Source organism: Neophocaena asiaeorientalis, unplaced genomic scaffold (assembly GCF_003031525.2).
Source record: "Neophocaena asiaeorientalis asiaeorientalis breed wild unplaced genomic scaffold, Neophocaena_asiaeorientalis_V1.1 scaffold612, whole genome shotgun sequence".
NCBI classification, from domain to species: domain Eukaryota; kingdom Metazoa; phylum Chordata; class Mammalia; order Artiodactyla; family Phocoenidae; genus Neophocaena; species Neophocaena asiaeorientalis.
Genome location: NW_020171815.1, coordinates 1421355 through 1446129, shown reverse-complemented (window position 1 = coordinate 1446129; position 24775 = coordinate 1421355). Strand labels below are relative to the sequence as shown.

Below are 24775 nucleotides of genomic sequence, written 5' to 3'. Positions count from 1 at the left end.
CTTTGTGGGGGCGTTTTTTTTTTTTTTTTTTTTTAGCACGTCTTTTTGAATTATGGTTTTCTCTAGGTATATGCCCAGTAGTGGGATTGCTGGGTCATATAGTAATTTTATTTTTAGTTTTTTAAGGAACCTCCATACTGTTATCCATAGTGGCTGTATAAATTTACATTCCCAGAAACAGTACAAGAGGGTTCCCTTTTCTCCACACCCTCGCCAGCATTTGGTGTTTGTAGATTTTCTGATGATGCCAATTCTAACTGGTGTGAGGTGATACCTCATTTGCATTTTGCATTTGCATTTCTCTAATAATTACTGGTGTTGAGCAGCTTTTCAGGTGCTTCTTGGCCATCTGTATGTCTTCTTTGGTGAAATGTCTATTTAGGTCTTCAGCCCATTTTTGGATTGGGTTGTTTGCTTTTTAATATTGAGCTGCATGAGCTGTTTAAATATTTTGGAGATTAATCCTTTGTCTGTTGATTTGTTTGCAAATATTTTCTCCCATTCTTTTTGTCTTGTTTGTAGTTTCCTTTGCTGTGCAAAAGCTTTTAAGTTTCATTAGGTCCCATTTGTTTATTTTTGTTTTTATTTCCATTACTCTAGTTTTTATAGTATCTGGCCTTACTTTTAGGTCTTTAATCCATTTCGAGTTTATTTTTGTGTATGGTGTTAGGGAGTGTTCTAGTTTCATTCTTTTACATGTAACTGTCCAGTTTTCCCAGCACCACTTATTGAAGAGACTGTCTTTTCTCCATTGTATATCCTTGCCTCCTTTGTCATAGATTAGTGGACCATAGGTGCATGGGTTTATCTCTGGGCTTTCTATCCTGTTCCATTGATCTATATTTCTGTTATTGTACCAGTACCATATTATCTTGAGTACTGTAGCTTTGTAGTATAGTCTGAAGTCAGGGAGTCTGATTCCTCCAGCTCCGTTTTTTTCCCTCAAGACTACTTTGGCTATTCGGTGTCTTTTGTGTCTCCATACAAATTTTAAGATTTTTTGTTCTAGTTCTGTAAAAAATGCCATTGGTAATTTGATAGGGATTGCATTGAATCTGTAGATTGCTTTGGGTAGTATAGTCATTTTCACAACACTGATTCTTCCAATCCAAGAATATGGTATATCTTTCCATCTGTATCATCTTTAATTTCTTTCATCAGTGTCTTTATTATGTTGAGGTAGGATCCCTCTATGCCCACTTTCTGGAGAGATTTTATCATAAATGGGTGTTGAATTTTGTCAAAAGCTTTTTCTGCGTCTATCGAGATGATCGTATGGTTTTTATTTTCAGTTTGTTAATATAGTGTACCACAGTGATTGATTTGCATATATTGAAGAATCGTTGCATCCCTGGGATAAATCCCATTTGATCATGGTGTAGTTAGAGCATTTAATCCATTCACATTTAAGGTAATTATCAATATGTATGTTCCTATGACCACTTTCTTAATTTTTTGGGTTTGTTTTTGTAGGTCCTTTTCTTCTCTTGTGTTTCCCACTTAGAGAAGTTCCTTTAGCATTTGTTGTAGAGCTGGTATGGTGGTGCTGAATTCTCTTAGCTTTTGTTTGTCTGTAAAGTTTTTGATTTCTCTGTGGAATCTGAATGAGATCCTTGGCGGGTAGAGTAATCTTGGTTGTAGGTTCTTCCCTTTGATCACTTTAAATATATCATGCCACTTGAAATGGGGAGAATCCTTAAACAATGTGTACCTATATCAAATCACCATGATGTACACTTTAAATATCTTACAATTTTATATGTTAATTATACCTCAACAAAGCTAAATTAAAATAAGAAAATTTTAAAAATACAGTGGTCATAATTACCAGTATTTGAACCTCTCTCTGAGTGTCTGTTAGAATTTCTACTGTCTGTTTCTATGAGTTTAACTTTTTTTTTAGATTCCCCATAAGTGAATGCAGCATTTTGTCTTTCTCTGTCTAGCTTATTTCACTTAGCATAATGTCCTCAACATCCATCCATGATGTCACAAATAGCAGGATTTCCTTCCTTCTCATAGCTGAATAATATTCCATTATATGTATCTACCACTTCTTCTTTATTCATTCATCTATTGATGGTTCTTAGGTTGTTCCATAACTTGGCTGTTGTGAATAATGCTGCAGTGAACATGGGAGTATAGATATCTCTTCAAACTCCTGTTTTCATTTCCTTTGGATATATAACCACAAGTGGGATGCTGGATCATATGGTAGTTCTATTTTTAATTTTTTGAGGAGACTTCATACTGTTTTCCATAGTAGCTGCACCAGTTTACATTCCTATCAACAATGAATAAGGGTTCTCCTTTCTCCACATCCTCACCAACATTTGTTATCTCTTGTCTTTTTTCATGATAGCCATTCTAACAGGTGTGAGACAGTATCTCATTGTGGTTTTGATTTGCATTTTCCTGATAATTAGGATTATTGAGCACATTTCATGTACCTGTTGGCCATCTGGATATCTTCTTTGAGAAAATGTCTATTCAGTTCCTCTGTCCATTTTTAAATTGGATTGTTTGGGGGTTTTCCTATTGAGTTGTATGAGTCCTTTATATATTTTGGATATTAATTCTTTATCAGATATATGATTTGCAAATATTTTCTCCCATTCCACAGGTCACCTTTTCATTTTGTTGATGGTTTCCCTTGCTGTACAGAAACTTTTTAGTTTGATGTAATCCCACCTGGTTTTGGTGGGGTTTGGGGGGTTTTTTAGGCAGTGATTATTTATTTTAAAATTTGCAACTAATCTCATGGATACATTTTTGTTATAATAATTTCAATGATACAGTCAAAGGAAAGGTCCACCTTTGGCCCCACCCACTTTTCTTTCCAAAGAATTTATCCAAAAATGTGATAGAAATAGCAAATCTGAATGGTCATCATTTTCTCAGTAATAAAAATGTATGCTAGCTACTCCTTGCTTCTCAATTTGGATAATCAGGCAACTTTTCTGTGGGTACAAAATTTCTAGCATTTCTATTTCTCTTGATTTTTTGTGGTGCTAAAAAGTGTTCTTTTTATTCTTTCCAGTTTTATTGATATAATATTTGAAAATTGTTAGGAAAGTAGATCCTAAGAGTTCTCATCACAAGGAAAAATATTTTTTTTTCTTTTTTTTTGTATCATATGATGGATGTTAACTTACTGTGGTAATCCTTTTACAGTACATATAAGTCAGATCATTCATGCTGTATACCTTAAACTTATACAGTGTTATATGCCACTTGTTTTTCTTTGTTGCCTTTGCTTTTGGTGCCAAATCCAAAACATCATTGCCATGATCAACATCAAGAAGATTACCCTCCATGTTTCCTTCTAGGGGTTTTATGGTTTCAGGTCTTACATTTAAGTCTTTCATCCATTTGGAGTTGATTTTTGTGTATGGTATAAGATAGGGGTCCAGTTTCATTCTTTTGTATGTGGCAATTCAGTTTTTCCGGCACCATTATTGAAGAGACTATCCTTTCCTCATTCTGTATTCTTGGTTCCTTTGTCATAAATTAATTTCTGAGCTCTCTATTCTGTTCAATTGATTTATATACCGATTTTTACGTCAATACCATATTGTTTTGATTACTATATATTTTTAATACAGTTTGAATTCAGGAAGTATGATTTCTCCAGCTTTGATCTTTTTTTCTCAAGATTGCTTTGACTACTTGGGGTCTTCTCTGGTTCCATACAAGTTTCAGGATGACCACAGTATTTTTAAAAGCAAAATATTTTAAAGGCAAAATTTAACAGTGGTAAATCATAGAATTCTCTATAATCATTTAGAATTATATGACAGTAGAATATTTGTTGATTTGGTAAATATTTGTGATATTGTTAAGCGAGAAAAAGACCTTAAAAGAGTAAATACAGGGACATCCCTGGTGGCACAGTGGTTAAGAATCCGCCTGCCAACACAGGGGACACGGGTTCGATCCCTGGTCCAGGAAGATCCCACATGCTGCGGAGCAACTAAGCCCATGTGCCACAACTACTGAGCCTGAGCTCTAGAGCCTGCGAGCCACAACTACTGAGCCCACGTGCCACAACTACTGAAGCCCGCGTGCCTAGAGCCTGTGCTCCGCAACAAGAAGCCACCGCAATGAGAAGCCCACACACCATAACGAAGAGTAGCCCCCGCTCACCGCAACTAGAGCAAGCCTGCATGCAGCAATGAAGACCCAACACAGCCAAAAAATGAATAAGTAAATAAATAAATAAATGTTCCTTAAAAAAGAAAGAGTAAATACAATATGAATCTGGTTTTATGACATAAAAACTCAAAATAAAAAGGCGAAATAAATACACTAGAATAGTCATAATGATTAGTTAGCTCTTAGTGTCAAGTAGAGATTATTTTATTTCCCTTCTCATATAAACCTCATCCAAAGTTTCCAAAATGAACATGTCACTTAAAAAAATTTTTTTTAATGGAGGAGGCAGGTATCCATCAAACTTCCCACCATTCCTGAAGCTCAGGCCCCACCAATGATTGGCTCTTCCACAGGTATAAAGATCAAAGTTCAAGCAAACATTTTTAAAAATCCATTACCAAACATATAAATTGAACCTTGGCAAGAAAGCAAATACGTTAAAACGCTTTTGGAAAAATGATGACCTAAGTTTTAAAATTGCTGATTTATAGTCTTCCTTCCAGAAGCAGACCAAAAGCATCTATCCTTAGGCAGGCTATTCTTATTTCATGAAATAAAACAATGCCCTCTGTACATGAAATACCTCTTTATTCTTAAGGATGAGGGAGAAGGGAAGAAAAGCAAGGAGAAAACAGAGAGGAAATGCATTCACCTCATCATATACTAACTGATGCCACTTCTAGAGAAGCCCTGTTTCTACTGACTATAAAATATCATTTGAGCCATGAAAATGCCAGACTCCTACTGATCTTGATCTTCACCAGGATAAGAGTTTGAAAAAACACTAATGCTGAGTAGCCTACCTAGAAAGCCCTGATACATTTGGAATCTTTATCAATTTATTTTCACATGGTAAACAGCCAACAAAAGTCAGAAACAAGTGATAACAACATTATTTCTCTAGAAGATGATAAAGACCTTAAAGGTCATCAAGAGTAGAATACCTGTGGTTCAAGTCCACCAGCTCCCAGAATGGGTTCAAAATTAATCAGAAGAAAATATTACACGATGACTTTTGTTGTTTAGTATCATTATCAGATTGATGTATGTTACTCTCATCTCTCCAGCCATGTGGAAAGATCCTTATGGAAGGAATAATAAGCATTCAAAAAATATTTGTCTGACTGAATCTTGGTTTTTCATTCCTGCTAATAGCTATGGTTTTTCTTCAGTAGCTTTCTGGAACTCTTCCATTACTCAAATGGGCTTTCAGTGAGAAGGTTAATTAAAATGACTGTTAAAGAATGTACTAGATAACTGTAGTACCGGAAGTGAGGAAACTCCTGTGCTCAACTTATTTGATCAAACTCTGCAAATTTTCTAGAATGTTTAGCCAACTGCCTCTATTCTCCATCATAAGATCAACAAATATAACTGTACTCCTGAGTGTAATAAAATGTAAATAATAAAGTACATGTCACAGTCAGTCCAATGGACTAGTCACCTGTGAGCTTTACTCTGAGCCTATATATCAAAGCAGAGTGAGCCAATGCAAAATGAGGTTGCCCACAATAGTAAATTTTGGAAGCAATCTCCATGGCTAAATAAATTATGAAATACCCATATATAGAATTCTATGGGGACTTCCCTGGTGGCGCAGTGGTTAAGAATCCGCCTCCCAATACAGGAGACATGGGTTTGAGCCCTGGTCGGGGAAGATCCCACATGCCATGGAGCAACTAAGCCTATACACCACAACTACTGAGCCTGCACTCTAGAGCCGACGAGTCACAACTACTGAGCCCACGTGCCGCAACTACTGAAGCCCACACGCCTAGAGCCCATGCTCCACAACAAGAGAAGCCACCGCAATGAGAAGCCCATGCACCGCAACAAAGAATAGTCCCCCCTTGCCACAACTAGAGAAAGCCCGAGAGCAGCAACAAACACCCAGTGCAGCCAAAACTAACTAACTAAATAAATAAATTTATAAAGAAAAAGAATTCTATGAAGCCCATACAAGAACGAGGTAAGCGGGCTTCCCTGGTGGCGCAGTGGTTGAGAGTCCGCCTGCCGATGCAGGGGACACGGGTTCGTGCCCCAGTCCGGGAAGATCCCACATGCCGCAGAGCGGCTGGGCCCGTGAGCCATGGCCGCTGAACCTGCGCGTCCGGAGCCTGTGCTCCGTAAAAAAAAAAAAAAAAAAAAAAAAAGAACGAGGTAAGCCTATGCATTTGGACATGAAAAGATATCCATGTAAATGAAATGAACAAATTATAGATGAACATATAGAGAGTGATCCCATTGACATAAAACAAAACCAAATATGTTTATAAATGCACTGAATAATGTATGCAATTGCAATGTTGTTCACTAAACTGTTTACCTTGAGAGAGGAGTAAAATTTCATAGGCAGCAAGGAAATAAAAACGGGGCTTTCCATTTTTATTCTTTTTTTAAAATATAACAATATATTTATGTTTTTAATAAATATATAAAGAATTACAAATACATTCAATGATTTATAAAAAGGAAAATATTAAAAGCATTAGATAGTGTATATACCAACAGAAATTAATTATGATGTACAGTTGACCTTTGGACACAACAGGGGTTGGGGTACCGACCCTCCACACAGTCTAAACTCCGAGCCTAACTTTACAATCAATCTTCCATATCCATGGTTCCACATGAGTAGATTCAACCAACCAAGAATTGTGTAGTACTATAGTATGTATTCATTGAAAAAAATCCAAGTATAAGTGGACTCCTGTAGTTCAAACCCATGTTGTTCAACAGTCAACTTATATGTATGCATAAAACACAAATTCTATGCCATTAAAAAGGATGTAGATTTATATTCACTGACAGTCACAATTTATAAGGCAAAATGGCCAGGAATGAACAGTATTACCCATTTTGTTTAAAGCAGCAGTCCCCCAACCTTTCTGGCACCAGGGGCCAGTTTCGTGGAAGACAATTTTTCCACGGCTGGGGGTGGGAAGTGGGGGGGGATCATTCAGGTTGGTAATGCAAGCGATGTGGGGGATGGTTCAGGCAGTAATGAGAGTGATGGGGAGCGATGGGGAGCAGCAGATGAAAGTTTGCTCGCTAGCCCATGGCTCACCTCCTGCTGTGCAGCCCGGTTCCTAACAGGTTCTGAACAGGGGCTGGGGACCCCTGGTTTAAAGTATATGTGTGTATATAGGAACTTCCCTGGTGGTACAGTGGCTAAGGCTCCATGCTCCCAGTGCAGGGGTGGCCTGGGTTCCATCCCTGGTTGGGGAACTAGATCACGCATGTTGCAACAAAGAGTTCCCACATGCCCCAACTAAAAAGATCCCGTGTGCCACAACTAAGACTCAGTGCAGCCAAATAAATAAGTAAATATTTAAAATAAATAAATAAAACATATATGTGTATATAAATGAATATATAAAAGTCAATAATCACAATTAGTCATAAAATTTAACAGTAACCCACTGTATAATTGTTTTTTATTCATTTAACTATATTCTCTAATCTGTAAGCAATTAACATAGTAGTAGAGTAATAAGGAAAAATATTCCTTAAAGCAGTTTCATTACACACACAAGAAAAGCTATATATCTAAAGTTCATGAATAAATAATTGTTAATACCGTTTCTAGTCACACAAAGTAAAGTGAAAAATAAAAGAAACTGTTTGTATAACAAGAGAAAATAGCCAATTATTTCAGGTAAATTTGGTAAAGAATTTGAATTGCCCAGGTAAGCACCTCCACTTTTCTACTTCACTTTCTGTATATGTACACACAACCTCAGTTACTTTATATAATATATGCCAGTGCACAAATATTTCCATCTTCAGTCATGTGTATAACTTTAAAAGTCTAATCAATTTTATAAAGGACAAAAAAGTTGCCAGTGAAGCCAAGAACTTAATTTAACATCATTCCAACAGAAGTTGCTGCATTTTAATACACCTTTATAAAACCCATAAAACAAGCATTATAATGAAAGAGAATGCCACAAAACTAACTATTAAAATGATGACTTTTAACCTTTTTAATGCACAATGGGCAGTCAACAGTTTTTTTAAATCCTGAGGCCCAAATGAACTTTAAGGTTTATAAGAGAAAACTCCACTCCCAAGTTCAAAATACTCATTGCTTAAAAGTAATAATAAATTCCCTAGTGAAACACTGGGTTCTGGTTTTAATTAGAAGTAAATGTGCTAAGATTGCCACCTCCTGCTGAAGAAAAAGTCAAGTCCTTCATGACCTACCTCAAGTGGATTTTCAAATTTTTACCTCAGATCTGAATCCTGTCTTAAAGAAAGAGGAAAGAATAGAAAAATATATTCTCATGCAGAAAAATAAGTGATACCACTTAAACTATCCAATGCTGCCAAATACAAAATTCTCATTTCCCAAAAAAGTAAAACATACTCTTCTTGGGATCCATGATCTGAGAGAACAGATAAAATTCCTTACTTGATGGTATTCATCTAACAAAATATTAAAATATACTTGTCACATGTCAAATTCAAAACCAAAATATATCAGCAATGACAAAGTCAAGGAGGAAAAAAATGAGATTGCATAATAAAACCATGACTTCTATTATCGTCCATTCAAAAAAATTCATCCGATGATACAATGAATGTTGAAAAACTTCAGTATTTCCTGAAAACTTAATTTTTCTCTCTTCCCTTGAGATTGCCATTATGATATTTAAACCTTGAAATTTTCAAATCTTTTAATATATATGTGTGTATATATGTATATATAAGTGTATGTACATACACACACATAATATACCTATAAATATGTACAAATATATATAACTGTATAGAATTCTGACTCTTGTCAATTTCCTTATCTGTAGAATGGGAATAATATCTACTTTGCAGGTAGTTTCAAGAACTAAATGGAAACATGTGAAGGAACCTGGGACAGTACCAGACACATAAGCAAATCTTGCAATCAAAAAAATGTTTTTCTTAGTCTTTGGAAAGACAATAGAGATTTCAAAGTTAGTAGCCTTTATTAGGAGATATCTTTAACACAAGAAGAAGAAACAACATCTGCAGCTGTCTTGTTTTTTCCCTCTTAAATCAAACACACTCTCCATCTAATATATTTTAATAGTTTTTTACTGACTTCATATTTTGGGATGTCAGTTATACAATACCAGTAGCTTTCATTTTAAAAAAAATGGTTGGTCTAACAAAAATATAAATTAATGTAAGAAACACAATAGAAACTTTCCTTATAGAAAGTTCATATGCTTTAATATCAAAATAAGCCATTAGTCAATAAATCTCTAATGACTCCAAAATGAGAAAGCAAAAAGTTAAGAATGAAAACTCCTTCTCTCCTAGATAAAGTAAATAACATTCTGAACAGATTATTTGTAATTTATAAAAATATATTTGCGGGCTTCCCTGGTGGCACAGTGGTTGAGAGTCCGTCTGCCGATGCAGGGGACACGGGTTCGTGCCCCGGTCCGGGAAGATCCCACATGACGCGAAGCGGCTAGGCCCGTGAGCCACGGCCACTGAGCCTGTGCATCTGGAGCCTGTGCTCTGCAACGGGAGAGGCCACAACAGTGAGAGGCCCGCGTACCACACACACACAAAAAAATTGCTATGGTACATTCTAAAAGAAAATAATACAAACAAAAAATTAACATTTCAGCATCATCAGTAGCCACCTAAACTATCAATGCCATGATTCAGATTTCAATAGCCACCTAAACTATCAATGCCATAATATGATTTATATTATAATCTGATAATAAAAGAAGATTATTTCAGTTTTCCAGACAATGTCTCATTTCTCAATCTCCTCTATTTCTCTAATATACACAGCATGCATCATTCTGGAAAATTTCTAATTGTTAAATTCTGTTAAAAGTTTAAGTCAATGAACAAATGTTTCTCATTACAAAATTCAATAACTGTAATAGAATTATGGATTTAACATGTAATGTCCTGAAAGCATTTTCTAAACAGAAGAATTGTTTGAGAGTTACTACTTTCCTTAGGTTTGCCTACATGGAAACACATGTTTTTTCAATTATATAGCAAAGACTATGGCTTCTGTTCAAACCTAGATTTTATTGTTTATAAAATTAGAAACAGATACAAATATATATAGATATATACACACACATTTATAAACATGTACACCCAGGCTATATATTATATATGAACAGTTGAAAGGTTTAGAGTGTTATATAAGAAGGTACTTTACACACGTATGAGGAAATTAATGTTAATCTCTCAAATGGATAATTCATTCATAAACAAAACTTTTATAATCTCAAAGATATCCTCATAAATGCTACCACAATTATTTATACAATTCAGTCAAAATTAAGCTAAGTGAAAATACTGGTGAGCTCTAGCACCTTTATTTTTTAAAAAAATCAAGAATTGTTTATAGTCATTGTTTGCCATTTTTACCCCAAAAAGGGAGGATTCTATTTTAATCTAGTGTCTCTAAATGTTCACTAAAATCACACTGCATTTTCATCAATACTTGATTTAGAAGTTCATGTATTTCTGTTTATATTTAAATTTTAAGATTAAAGGTAATTTAAATTTTCTTCTTAATAATCTTCTGTATTTTTCCAAATTTTGTGCAAATTATATGTGGCCTTTATAATTTAAAACAGAAGTAATTTTAAAGCAATAATTAAAACATTTGAGTATGAAATGTAAATCAGAAAGCTTGGTATTGGTAACTCCCTCTGAAAAAAAATGTATAGTACTAAAGGGCTAATCTATGAATTTATGACTTTTCATGGTTTGTTCAAAAGGGACATACATATATTAAATTCTGATTCAGATCTAACTGTTGTGATAAGAGAAGAAAAGAGATGTGTAAGTTATACCTAAAATATAGTCCTTAATTTTTGTTAATATTAATCCTATAATGAGAGCAGCGGGGGTGATTTTGTCCCCCGAGTGGTTGTCACACTGGTTGATGGAGGGTGCTACTGGTATCTAATGGGTAGAGCGCAGGATTGCTGCTAAACATCCTACAATAGCACAGGGCAGCCTCCACAACAAAGGATTATCCAGACCAAACTGTCAGCAGTGCCAAGGGTAAGAAACTCTGATGTAGAGAAAATAAATCTTTTATGTTTAAATTACAAGTCAAAATCCTAAAGACAATTTTAATTCAAAAAGTTATTCCTGTTTCTTTTGAAGGACACACTAATTGCAACTTTCCAAGCATCTAAACTACTTACTTCTTTAAAACAGTTTAAGAAATAAAGCCTAAATTTTCTTTCATTCTCAATTTTAATTCTCTGTCCTCACTGCCCTCAGCATACCCCTGACCCAAAATCAAGTATAACCTTGAAATAAGAGACTTGAAGATACACAAAAGTTCTTCCTCTTCGTTTTGTGAGTGTATCTTCTAGAATAAAGGAAATGAAAAGTTTCTGAATTTGGATGAAGATAATCAAATCCAGCTAATAAGATTTTTATTTCAAATTAATATTTGTTTTATTTTTGTCTCAACTAAATAAAGATTGAAGGCTTTAAGGACTCGAAACAAACTACATACCGTATTAACACTCTTATCACAGCTTTTTGATATTTATTTCATCCTGCTTTTTTTTTTTTGATGCTGTATGTGTTTTTTTTAATTGCAGTAAAATATACGTAATATAAAATTTACCATTTTAACTATTTTTAAATGTACAGTTCTGGGGCATTAAATACATCCACATTGTTACACAGTCATCACCACCATCTATCTGTAGAACTTTTTCATCTTTCCCAACTGAAACTCTGTAGCCATTAAACACTAACTCCCCACCACCTCCTCTCCCAGCTCCTGGAAATCACCATTCTGTTCTCTGTCCCTAAAAATCTCACTACTCTAGGAACCTCATATAAGAGGAATCACAGAGCATTTGTCTTTTTGTGATTACCTTATTTCACTCAGCATAACGTCCCTCAAATTCATCCACGTTGTAGCATATATCAGTACCTCATTCTTTTTTATGACTAATACTCCATTATATGTATATAACACATTTTGTTTATCCACTCAACTGTCATTGGACACTTGGATTGCTTCCATCTTCTGGAGGCTATTGTAAATAATGCTACTATGAACATGGGTATACAAATATTTGCTTGAGTCCCTGCTTTCACTTCTTTTGGGTGTACACCCAGAAGTGGAATTGCTGGATCATACAGTAAGTCTATGTTTAATTGTTTAATTTTTTGAGTATTCATTCACTCTTGATAATATAAAGACATATTTTGTATGGCTCTTACACCCTCTTCTTTGTTCTGCATAATATTAGAAGTGTGAAGAGATTTCTCTAATCTTGCAGTACTTATCAATAAAAGACCTACAAGGGGTCTTCCCTGGTGGTCCAGTGGTTAAGACTTCACCTTCCAATGCCAGGGTGCAGGTTCAATCCCTGGTTGGGAAGCTAAGATCCCACATACCTCGCAGCCAAAAAACCAAAACATAAAACAGAAGCAATATAAAGACTTAAAAAAAAAAAAAAATTTTTTTAAAATGACCTACAAGATATACCTGTAACGCACAAGAAGGTCTAACAAAGCAGATCTGTGTATTTGCTTAAACCCTAAAGCTGACACCATCTAACAGTTAAAAATTCATTAAAAATGATCTCCCATGGATTGACATATACACACTACTATATATAAGATAGATAACTAATAAGGACCTACTGTATAGCACAGGAAACTCTACTCAATACTCTGTAATGACCTATATGGGAAAAGAATCTAAAAAAGAGTGGGTATATGTATATGTATAACTGACTCACTTTGCTGTACACCTGAAACTAACACAACATTGTAAATAAACTATACTCCAATAAAAAATTTTAAAAAAAAATGATCTCCCAGGCTAATATCCAAAATTCTCCTGAAAAAAAATCTCCTTTTTCTTGTTTTGCTTTGTAAGATTATTAATTATTGGTTAAATTTCTTTTTTTACCTTTTATTTTATATTGGAGTATAGCCGATGAACAAAGTTGTATTAGTTTCAGGTGTACACCAAAGTGATTCAGTTATACATATACATGTATCTGTTCTTTTTCAAGTTCTTTTTCCATTTAGTTATTACAAAATATTGAGGAGAATTCCCAGGACAAATTTTCCTCTTCTGGGGTATGAATTCTCAAAGGAATGAGTGTAAGGATAGTTTTTCAAACTGCACTGACACTCACCAATGAGAACCTATAGGTTCTCATTGCCCCAAAGCCAGAAAATCATTGCCACAAAGCCAGAAGAAAGTGTGTTGCAGCTTTGGTTATCCTGCGAAAGAAAAAAAGTCTGAGAACCAGTGACTATGGCAGTGTTCCCAAAATTGTTCCAGAACACATGCACGTGTATGTATATAAGATGAATGAGGACAAGTAAATCCTGTGATTCTGAATATGAATTGGAAGTACCAATATGAACCTATAATATATTTTATCTTCAAAATTTTTTATATATTTCCTAGCTCTATCCACCAAAACAAACCAGAAGCAATAACTAACCAGGAGCAATCAGCACCATTAGCACCCAGATTGTGATCTTCAAATGCCATTTCCCACCAAGAAAAAGAAATATGCTCCTTTAAAAAAATGACTTATTCCAGTTCTGGAAGGGGAAACATACAAGATGTGGCTGGAATATCTCATAACAGAAAGCAAAAATGCTGACAGGGACTACTGGAGCTCTGTCAAAAGGGCTCGGGAGAACCAACTTGAAAAGGTTCCCTTGGCCAAAAATGGTATGGTATTATTTTTAGCATTAATAAAAATAACAACTTCAATAAATTAAAATGCATCAAATATATAAATCCATGAGTTCATAACAATATGCAAATAACAAAAAATAACAACTAATTTGTCATCTTTGGAGGGTTCTAAGGAACCAACTCTGTATTTAGAAAACAAAAGAGAACCAAGCATTCATCCTGCCTTTCCTATATGAAATGTATCTCTGGGTAACCAAATAGTTTATAATTTATTAAAGATCTATTCTTTTAGATGTATTTACATAATAAAGAAATGACAAAATCAGAATATAACAATTTTGAATCTCTAATAAAATAATGATCTAAGCAATGATCATCAATGGCTATTGACAACACAAAGACAGACAACACAAAGACAGACAACCTGGCATAATGTACCTACTTATAGAAGAAGTACACAACACCAGCTGTGAAGTTTTCTTGCCAAAAAATCAAACCTGAATCTGATAAAGCTTCTAGATCTAACTACAAATTTACAAATTTGAAGGACAGAGGAACACATCCATAAGACATCGTGGGGGGCTTCCCGGGTGGTGCAGTGGTTAAGAATCCGCCTGCCAATGCAGGAGATACAGGTTCTATCCCTGGCACAGGAAGACCCCACATGCCACGGAGCAACTAAGCCCGTGAACCACAACTACTGAGCCTGCGCTCTAGAGCTCACATGCCACAACTACTGAAGCCCGCGTGACTAGAGCCCGTGCTCCACAACAAGAGAAACCACAACAATGAGAAGCCTGCACACCACAACGAAGAGTAGCCCCCGCTCGCCTCAACTAGAGAATGAGAAGGCCGGCGCACAGCAACGAAGACCCAACACAGCCAAAAAAAATAAAAACAAATAAATTTATTTTAAAAAAAAAAGGACACCATGGGGATGCAATGAGCAAAAACTAGACTATGGGAATTAACAGGACAAACAATTCAATCTATTCAACAAATAAGTGACAGAGGAGAGAGAGAGAAAGAGAGAGGGATGGAGTAGGGAGGGAGAGAGGAAGGAGAGAAGAGGGAGGAGAGAGGAAAGGGAAGAGAAGGAGAATCTAATTTTAACCTATTAATATATTTTAATGGAATAAAAAGCCAGTAAAACTTGGCATTTTAACACATTATTTTGCCACTGTACTATCAAGTTAATCCTAACTGAAAATGTGCACTGTCAGAAGGTTTTTAAAAACTTGAAATGAACGTATGGCTTTCAAATTATTATTTGCAATCACAGTCATAAATGCAACAGGTGACAGAATAGTTAAGAACTCGGTCTACAAGTCGGATCGACCCATGTCCAAACCTCAGCTCTTAATAGCTTATCACTTAATAGCTGTGTAAACTCAGGCAAGAAATTTTATTTTATAAGCATTAGTTTCCTCATCTGTATGATGAAGTTTAATCACACTGACTTGACAAGATTGTTTTGACAATTAAATAAGATACTGTATACAAAGCATTTAGCAGAATCTCTCATAAAATATGCCCACTAAATGTAGTTTTTATCATAAAGAATAAATGTCTCACATTATAATTTTTAAAATATAAATGTGAACAATGACAAAACTCCTATTCAACAGTAAACACCACACTCACCACATTTACACACATGAAGACCCATGTAAGGAAACAGCAAGAAAGGAGGAAAAATTAACTTTAAATATGCCTCAGTCAACCTTAAACCTATGTTAACAGATAAGAGCAAATATTTACCAAATATAAAGAGGTTAGAAATCAAATTGACAATTGTTACTACTTGTTTTACTACAAAGTGGCACTAGCTTTTGGACCAGTAGCTATTTGCAAAATAGACTCAAATATAATAAATACTAAACATATCTTTGAGTTTTTAGGATTCTAAATAAATAGATGTCCTGTCAGGCATCACAGATGAAAAGATAAAAGAAGTTCTTGATCTCAAGGAACTCATAGTCTAGTGAAAGAAACAGACAAATAAAAAATTATAAGACATTGTGGTAAGTGTCATGATAGAAGCACACAAAGGGTCTTATAGTTTCACATAAAAGGCATACCTAGGACTGGGGGATGAGACAAGAGGTAGGTGTAATTGGTTTCAAAGTCCTCCCGCCAAAAAAGTGAGCCTGAATTGAATTTTGAAAGAGTAGGAGTTGGCTAAATGTAAAACTGAGGTAAAGTATATTTTATTGTACATGCAGAAGCATGAGAAAGTATTGTTTTAAGTTGGGGTCTGAAGTAAGATCAGATCAGAGAGTTAAGCAGGCCAGAGACTTATATAAGCCTTGTTATTCTCACGGGTGATGAGAACCATGAGGAATTTTAAGCAGGTCAAAGACATGATAAGATTTGTGCTTTGAGAGATTACTCTAAAGCCGCAGAATGAAGAATGGAAGGAAGAATGAAACAGGGAGCCTAGGGAGCAAGATAAAGAGGCATACAGAGCAGCAGGGAGGCTCTTTCAGCAATGCAGATGAGAAACAGAGAAATCCCAAATTAAGGCAATGATGGTAGAGATGATGATGAAGCATCTTATTCTTCCATTTTCAATGTCATTAGAACTCCTTGTTAGCAGGACCTACAGAACAGCATAGAAATCAAGGCCAATGATCCTGATCCTCCAGTTCATGGGATAATAAAGATGTCACCCAATTCCACCATTATGGTAGCCTAGACTTTTTCAAAACTCAACCACAAACCAATCTGATGCCTTGGTTATAAAAGAGAGAAAAAAAAATTTAAGGAGAACTCCACATAATCTCTATTATTCCTGTAAACAAACAGACATGTGCATAAGTCTTTGACTCCTTAGACAGAAACGCACACACACACACACACACACACGCACAATAAGAAATAAGAAAAAGTTTCAATTTTCAATAGAGTCCATGCTACATAGAATAAGAGGCTAAAATTATATTCAAATTCATATAGTGTCTGCTATCACTAATTACACACTGGCTTCCTTTCATTTACAAAGACTGCCCAATTTCATTCTATATATATATTGCAATATTTTCCTCTTAAGGTTAAAATTCCTACAGTGTATTTAATCTTTAACCAAGAATACTTCTTTTAAATATATATATATATATATATAATGAATACATAGATAATAGATATATAGTTGTTTTTATTTTCATCACCTCCAAGTTCCTCAAATGCAAACATGATTCCCTTTTCAAAATAATTTCCTTATTTAAAATTCAAACACAAATTCATTTTCAAATTTGCCACATACCTCTATGAAGAACAGCAACTCTGGCAAGGTTTGTAAGATCGTTTAAAAAATGTTAAGAGGTTATAAGCAATTAAAAATTACTCTAGTATCTGAACAGTACAAAACCTTTATCTTCAGCTACATGAATTGCCTGAAGCACTCTAGATTTATTCCAAAATTCCAGTGCTCTACAATTTTTCTGTAACAACAAAAGTGGGTAATTTAAAAGCAAGGGAATTATTTAATCAAGCACATAACATCCACAGTAGAAAGCAGTTTCCCCTAATTTTTTTTTTCTTCTTGTTAAAATGAAATAACCAAAGAACACATTTTAATTTCAAACTGAAATATTTTAAAATAAATACTTTTTGCATGGGGTTCACTGTACTTCGTGATTTCAATCTTATACATATTTTTTAAATCAAAATATAATTATCATATTCATTCAATCCAGATGTTAATTACTTGCTGTATGTCTGAGACTGGGCTATGTACTAGAGACTAAAAATATGAATAAAATATAGTCCTAATCTCAAGAAACAAATACTGGGGTCAAGAAATACTAAAACAAATCTTTATACCATAACTTAATACATGCAATAATTAAAGGTAAGGTATAAACAAATTCTGTAGAAATAGAAATGGAGAAATAACCAAACCAGCAGGCCAGACAAGAAAGGCTTAACAGAGAAAGCGACACCAGCAGGGGTGGGGCTCCAAGTAGGCTCTGTCTGATGCTGAAAAGCCATCATTTGGTAACTGCCACCAGGACAGGAGAAATTGCATGTGCAAAAAGTACTGTTAAACTTATAAAAGAGACTTTAGGTCTTTCTCTTATACTTTAGAAAAAGGTACATGACTTTAATTTTGTAGTTGTAAAACAAATTTCTTAGTCTAAATCAAAACTATAAAACATGATTTCTCTCCCTTATCCTTAGACAAGTGAAATTTTATAACTTGCATTTCAAAGGTGAGCTTAGAGTATTTCAATTAATTGTTATTACTCCATGCTAATTTCAGAATTAAGAAGGGCGTTGGCATTTGTTTAGTACGAGTTGCTGTAAGATTAAACGTAATTTGGTAAACAGATGATTTGGATAACCTACAATATTGCAAATAATATATGTATAAAAGAAGGTATCACATAGAACTCATTTCTTTACTATTAAATCACAGTGTGCCTGCCTGAGAACCAATTATCTTCACATTTCATAAATATGATGGTGCTCAAAACTCCTTAAATCTAGTCTTTATGTTTATGGACACAATCGTGTAAAAAGTAGTTTTAAATTTAATAGGAATCACTGTGATGGTGAAGACTCAGTCTAACAACAGGACCCAGGCGAACATCAAAGCAAATTCCAAGGGTAGATCAATCGGGAATATCCCGAACATCCCAACACCAGAGAATTTCTCCCATTTGGCAAAAGAGGGGTGGGTCAGTCAGAAAGTATCAGTGGCATCCACTCGGATCATCCCTCAACATGGAAATATGCCCTTTTTTTAACTATGTCATGATACCTAACTCTCAAACTCTTTTCATTTGAAAATATGTTGCCCCCAACTGTGAAGCAATGCACGCATGAAATGTGCACCCTGCCACTTAGCACTATATGCTCTTAAGGAAATTCTTTAAAGCTTAGTTTCCTCATCTGTAAAATAAACTACAGTTATGCAACTCCAGCAAAATGCCTGGCACATAGTAAGCACTGAATAAAAGCTGTTGTGAAGTCTTCCACTGATACAGATTATTACATGAGTTCTGTCAATAACCAGCAAGGTACCCGGCACAATTCAGCATGTAAACTCATGTTTGTTTCTTACATTGGTTTCCTTTATTTCTTAGGGCTAAGACACTAGCATTTATTTATCTTATAACCCTAACAGTATCTAGGAAAGAGCTTCACAAAAGAAGCCTATCGTAAAACCCAGCTAACTTAAAATGGCTTGGGTAACCACTGAATACTCAACAATCTCTCAGTGCCACATGTGGTTCATAAGCTCTGGCTGTACCAGTTCAGTTAGTATGCACGGTAAAAACAATACCCTGAATCTACAGAAACGGCTTTCTTACCAGGAGCTTAAGCCACTTCTAAGTAACAGTTCATTACTGACAATGACAGGATGCGGGAAACACATAACCATATTTTGAGGGAAACCCAAGGCTAAAAGAGTACGTTTTATATGGACAAAGTGAATCAATGGCAAAACAAGGACTCGAACTTAGAAATTTTTGCTTCAAGTTTGGAGATTTTTCCATCCCAGACTGCATTTCCTCAAAGGACAAAAGTACATTGATTCACATCGATTTTCCAAGTCTTCACTCAATAAGTATGAAATCTATAAACAGTTGCAAATAAACATTTAAAAAAGGAACAATGCCAAAATCTTTTCTTTATTAAGCTATTCAATGTATCCTTCTCTGTAATACGAGGTTGATTGTAAATCATTTAGCTTTTTTAGGGACATTGGCTTATTATATTAAGGATAATTATTTTTAAACATACTACAAATAGAATAAATTAAAACTGTACACAAAATTTAATGTTTTTATCCTATGAGCTTTTTATAGTTCATCTTGTTTCCTCTGGCCATTTGCTTTTAATGTGCAACCAGTGAATAGTGGGTTTTTTATGTTTCACATTTTAAAATGCAGCCTTCCAAGCTCAGCCAGAAATGTCCATTTCAAAAATCTTACTCCAGCCAGTTGGCTTTGTCAGCGACATATGTGCTAAGTGAAAATGTAACCCACAGTGATTTTCTGCAGGTCAGATGGAATCACTTAGCGTACTCAACATGGTTTCCAGTTCGTGCCTCAAGAGGAATTTCCTTCAGCTAGCAAGTGTTTCTTTTAAACGTCAGACCAGCTACTGTTGTTTGAACACAAGTGTTATCTTGGCATGGTTGGAATATATGTGCATTCTGAGAATTATAAATGTTATTCTTATCAAAATATGAAAAATTTGAATATATTTGCATTATAAACATTGTATGGATTCAATATAAAATTTAAGTAACCAGTGGGTGGTGTTTGGGGAACTAAAACTTTTGAATTTTAATCAATGCCTCTGTTTTCAAAGTTTCTTTAAGTCCAAAACACTTCACAGATATAGTGGCTCATGTAAGCAGAGACGCTAAATGTCAAAAAAAGCACCTTTAGTGTTAAAAAAATTAGGAACTGCAAATAATATTAAGTATGCTCTTTTCTGTCACATAACAAATGACCATTAACACAGAGCCTTTTTAGCAAAACATACCATAAATACATCAATGTATGAGAAATTTTCAGTTATTAAAAATGAAGTGTTGGCACCTAGAGGGGTGGGATAGAGCGGGTGGGAGGGAGACGCAAAAGGGAGGGGATATGGGGATATATGTATACATATAGCTGATTCACTTTGTTATACAGCAGAAACTAACACAACATTGTAAAGCAATTATACTCCAATAAAGATGTTAAAAAAAAAAAAATGAAGGGTTGGGACTTCCCCGGTGGTCCAGAGGTTAAGACTTCGCCTTCCAATGCAGGGGATGCAGGTTCGATCCCTGGTTGGGGAGCTAAGATCTCAGCCTCGCAGCCGAAAAACCAAAACATAAACCAGAAGCAATATTGTAACAAATTCAATAAAGACTTTAAAAATGGTCCACATCAAAAAAATCTTTAAAAAAAAAAATGAAGGGTCAAATTTCACCAAACATAATTCTTGTTTTTCCAAGGGTTGCAATTTTAAGTTGGTTAACTATTTTAAAAAGAAAGGCAATCCCAATTTCATAAAATAATCAATAAAAGAAAAAGCAATTTGGCCCATCCAAGAGAACCTTTCCTTCATACTATATCAATAAGCTAGACAAACACATGCATCTACTGCATCAAATAAGGTTAAAGTTCTCCCACAAACTATGACCATGTGAAGAAGCCAAGCATAGCAAACCTCTTGATGATCCTAAAACTGATTTTCAATAGGTTTATTATCTGATTGCTTTTATACTCCCCCTAGATACCTTTTCTGTGAAAGATCAGGGATTGTTTTCATTATTAAAAGGCAATTCTTTTTCACTCCAGTGGCTTATCAACCTTGCATGGAATATAGTACCTATACTTTTCTTGTATGGCTAATAATTACTTTTCTTTGTATAGAGAGACACTAACCTCTTTCTCTGGTAAACAGAAGACATAAAGTTCAACTTGGTTTTTTGCAAGGATAGGACTGAGACCTAGGTTTGGAAACCAAAAAATTATGTCAACCATCAGTAAAGAGCATCTGCTACTAGTGGAAGAACTATTCTATGTTTAATGGCAGTATTTATAAAGGGGTCTTATTCTTATTAAAAGCAGAAGTGTAGATGTCATTACTCTAGTCAAAAGAACAGCATGTACATTATGACATTATATATTTAACAAGAACACAGAAGGCCTGGTGGCCTAGTGTCAGAAGTTTGTGCTGCCTTGTAAGGGGTCAGAGTTCAATGACTTAAACGAAGCCTTTGATCCTCAAATGGGTAAGAATGAGGAAACTAATAACAATGAATTACCCATGGTAATAACAACCCTTTCCCTGTCTAATGCACAATCAGCATTCAGAGCTTCCCTTTAATGTTAGTTTCCTAAAACATGAACTTTTCCTAAGAAGAAAATTCAAGAAAAAAGAGACAGGATGTAAATCAAGAAGAATATATATATATATTCTAATGATAAAATGATTCTAGAGCTTCTCTTCTCATCCAGCTTCTATTGGTGCTATTGATTCATCATGTTGGTTCCAACAAATGTTAGAAAAACATGCAAAGTTAATTCCTCTTACCAAATAGAGGAGTGGGAGGGTGAAGCAAATTGGTGCACTTTATATTCATATGTGAATATAAGATTATGGATTCAGTCACTAACAAATGCATTCTGAACTGTTTCTTAGTCATGAGAACAAGTTTCTAGGGAACTAACCATTGCCTTTTACTTAATCCCCAAAAGGCTAAAATGGATGCAGAAGTTAAACAGGTGCAGTTAATTAGCCAGAGATGAGATCAAACCTACAGGTGTAGCTTTGTTACTACTACCTGAATTGGGTACAGCAAACTCTTAAAGTAATTTTATTCCCCAACTACAAGCATCCCTACCATTCTGTCATCTCTTAAAATTTGCACACATACAAGTAGATGAAATGTTAGAGGAAGACAATACACCAGAGAGAAAAGAAAAGGCTAGGGGAAGCCAAGGAATAGGAAAATAAGGGGGAAAACTGAATTAGCTAATACATAATTTTAAGATCTCTGTGTTAAATTGTCTACCATTAATACAACTTCCAAAATAAACTGTCCTTCTAAATGCATACAGAATTACTTGGAGAGGAACGTGATTTATCAAACTGATGAAAGAACAGAAATTTTAGTTTGTAATTCTGAATTTTCTCATACGAAAAATTGGGGTAAAGTATCACCCATTTCTTATAGGTACTTATTTCTTAAGGGAATTCCCTGGCGGTCCAGTGGTTAGGACTCCATGCTTCCACTGCAGGGGGCCCAGGTTCTATCCCTGGTCACGGAACTAAGATCTCGCAAGCCCCGCAGCGTGGCCAAAAAAAAAAGATATATAATATAAGCAGTATTGCAAAGCACCTAGCACAATATCTGAAACAGTATTCAATAAATGATAGCAATTTTTAATCATATTAACATAAAAACTGAATGATGAAAGATGTTTATGAAGCCCATGATGTCTAACATTCTTATTATATATTCTTGATATCAGTATATCATATATTTCCATTTTAATTAAACAAGTACATTACTTCTTAGAAGGAAATTATCTGAAAAAGATAATCCAATACTCAGAATACCAAAAGATTTCAAATTATTTTCTTTCATCATTGCCAAAGCTATGTAAAACTTATAAACATGATATTTGTGCTTATCAAAGGACTGGCTGAAAACCACCTTTGAAGTCGCAGACGCTTATCACATGACATTTGAAGATATAGGGAGCTACACTTACGCACTTACTCTTCTTAAACTTGATCTATTTTTTTTAACATCTTCACTGGAGTAAAATTGCTTTACAATGTTGTGTTAGTTTCTGCTGTATAACAAAGTGAATCAGCTATACGTATACATAAATCCCCACATACCCTCCCTCTTGTGTCTCGCTCCCACCTCCCTATCCCATCCCCTAGGTGGTCACAGAGCACCGAGCTGACCTCCCTGTGCTATGCAGCTGCTTCCCACTAGCTATCTATTTTACATTTGGTAGTGTATATATGACCATGCCACTCTCTCACTTTGTCCCAATTACCCTTCCTGCTCTGCGTATGCTCAAGTCCATTCTCTACCTCTGCCTCTTTATTCCTGTCCTGCCCCTAGGTCCTTCAGAACCTTTTTTTTTTTTAGATTCCATATATATGTGTCAGCATACGGTATTTCTTTTTCGCTTTCTGACTTACCTCACTCTGTATGACAGACTCGAGGTCCATCCGCCTCACTACAAACAACTCAATTTCGTTTCTTTTTATGGCTGAGTAATATTCCATTGTATATATGTGTCACAGCTTCTTTATCCATTCATCTGTCGATGGACACTCAGGTTGCTTCCATGACCTGGCTATTATAAATAGAGCTGCAATGAACATTGTGATACATGACTTTTTTGAATTATGGTTTTCTCTGTGTATATGCCCAGTATTGCTGGGTCATATGGTAATTCTATTTTTAGTTTTTTAAGGAACCTCCATACTGTTCTCCATAGTGGCTGTATCAATTTACATTCCCACCAACAGTACAAGAGGGTTCCCTTTTCTCCACTTCCTCTCCAGCATTTGTTGTTTGTAGATTTTCTGATGATGGCCATTCTAACTGGTGTGAGGTGATACCTCATTGTAGTTTTGATTTGCATTTCTCTAATAATTAGTGATGTTGAGCATCCTTTCATGTGCTTCTTGGCCATCTGTATGTCTTCTTTGGAGAAACGTCTACTTAGGTCTTTGGCCCATTTTTGAATTGGGTTGTTTGTTTTTTTAATATTGAGCTGCATGAGCTGTTTATATATTTTGGAGATTAATCTTTTGTTGATTCGTTTGCAAATATTTTCTCCCATTCTGAGGGCTGTCTTTTCGTCTTGTTTGTAGTTTCCTTTGCTGTGCAAAAGCTTTTAAGTTTCATTAGGTCCCATTTGGGTTTTTTTTTTTTTAATTTTTGAATGTTATTTATTTTTTTTATACAGCAGATTCTTATTAGTCATCAATTTTATACACATCAGTGAATACATGTCAATCCCAATCACCCAATTCATCATACCACCATACCCACGCCCCTGTGGCTTTCTCCCCTTAGTGTCCATATGTTTGTTCTCTACATCAGTGTCTCAACTTCTGCCCTACAAACCAGTTCATCTGTACCATTTTTCTAGGTTCCACATACATGCATTAGTATACGATATTTGTTTTTCTCTTTCTGACTTACTTCACTCTGTATGACAGTCTCTAGATCCATCCATGTCTCTACAAATGAGCCAATTTTGTTCCTTTTTATGGCTGAGTAATAGTCCATTGTATATATGTACCACATCTTCTTTAGCCATTCGTCTGTCGATGGGCATTTAGGTTGCTTCCATGACCTGGCTACTGTAAATAGTGCTGCAATGAACATTGGGGTGCATGTGTCTTTTTGAATTATGGTTTTCTCAGGGTGTATGCCCAGTAGTGGGATTGCTGGGTCATATG

The 24775-nt window shown here is 35.1% G+C and overlaps 1 protein-coding gene across 1 annotated transcript in view; it reads right to left on the bottom strand.

The window, feature by feature from the left end:
* Positions 1-24775, bottom strand: part of LOC112394249 (protein PTHB1) — a gene marked incomplete at its 3' end in the record, with an annotated part of 222556 nt that overhangs the window by 146744 nt on the left and 51037 nt on the right. The gene's annotated exons all lie outside the window — the stretch shown is intronic.